Source organism: Ixodes scapularis, unplaced genomic scaffold (genome assembly GCF_016920785.2).
Source record: "Ixodes scapularis isolate PalLabHiFi unplaced genomic scaffold, ASM1692078v2 ptg001612l_1___fragment_2___debris__unscaffolded, whole genome shotgun sequence".
Classification (NCBI taxonomy): Eukaryota; Metazoa; Arthropoda; class Arachnida; order Ixodida; family Ixodidae; genus Ixodes; species Ixodes scapularis.
The window spans coordinates 120,255-121,510 of NW_024610177.1; the positions used below are offsets into that span (position 1 = coordinate 120,255).

The 1,256-nt window shown below is 50.1% G+C and overlaps 1 pseudogene; it reads left to right on the forward strand.

The window, feature by feature from the left end:
* Window positions 1-364: 364 nt before the first annotated feature.
* On the forward strand, window positions 365-1,053 carry LOC115309028 (annotated as a pseudogene).
* The last annotated feature ends 203 nt before the right edge of the window (window positions 1,054-1,256 follow it).

A 1,256-nucleotide genomic window follows, 5' to 3' on the forward strand; every position in this document is an offset into this window, starting at 1 on the left:
AAATGCAGCGACGCTCCGAGCTGAGGAAGACACAAAAACGGCCATCCCAATAAGTCAAAATGACATTGGGATGTTCGCTAACCGCACAGATATTTCTGATGACGTCAAGAAACGGGCCTATTCTAAAGTATAAACGCCGCCACCAAACTATGCCTTCGATGTGTCAGTGTCAAAGGGTGGCAAGAAACGCAAGTTTCAGTCCCATTGGCTGCAGCGCTACAAGTGACTTGCATATGCTGACGTGCAAAAGGGCGCATTTTGCAAGACGTGTGTCCTCTTTCACCCCAAAACGGGAGCTGGAAAAGGCTCTCACCAAAAGTGCAAGAGCCTCGTGACATCACCCTTCACAAGGTGGAAGGACGCCATGGAGTCGTTTGAAAACCACTCAGGGACAGACTACCATAAGAGGGCGACTGTTGACGCCCAAAGCTTTCTCGATGTGATGACAGGCAACGTGGACAGCATCCAGATGCCGCTCAACGAGCAAGCCAAAGAGGGGCACGAAAGCAACAAAGCCAAGCTGCTCGCGATCGTTGAGACTGTTCTGCTATGCGGCAGACAAGACCTGGCACTCAGGAGTGACAAAGATTCTGGGCGGCTGACTCTGGAAGAATCGAACAACGACGGCAACTTCAGGGCTTCGCCACCGAGCAAACGGAGGGGACATGCACCTTGGCTGAGCACATTCGAACAGCTGGAAACAAAGCTCTCTACACAAGCCCTACAATCCAAAATGAGATCATTTCCATAATCGGGAACAATTCAGGATAAAATAGTGGAAGCGGTACATAAAACCGGATTTTTCGCGGTGCTGGCTGATGAAACGTCAGACGTGTCGCAAACCGAGCAATTATCCTTGTGCGTGAGATACGCCTAGCACCATGACAATACGAGAAGATTTCCTTTGATTCGTGGCCGTCGAGGATGTTTCTGCTTCCAGCTTGGCTCATACACTGAAACACGAGCTTCTAAAACTTGGGCTGAATTTGAATTTGATGAGGGGTCAGGGATACGATGGTGCCGCGGTGATGAGTGCCCAGGCAGCACATGAAAGTGAAGAAAACGTCGAAAGAACGTCGAGGACGTCTGTAACGTGACGTCGTACAATGTCGAAGGTCCGGACGTTACCTTTCTTCGACGTCGATGAAACCTTTAAATATCCGCGAGAAAAGGTGCACAGAAGGTTGAGAAAACGTTCCCAATGACGTTTACCCTACGTCACATGCACGCCTCAGTGGGCCGTTACGTCCTCTCTT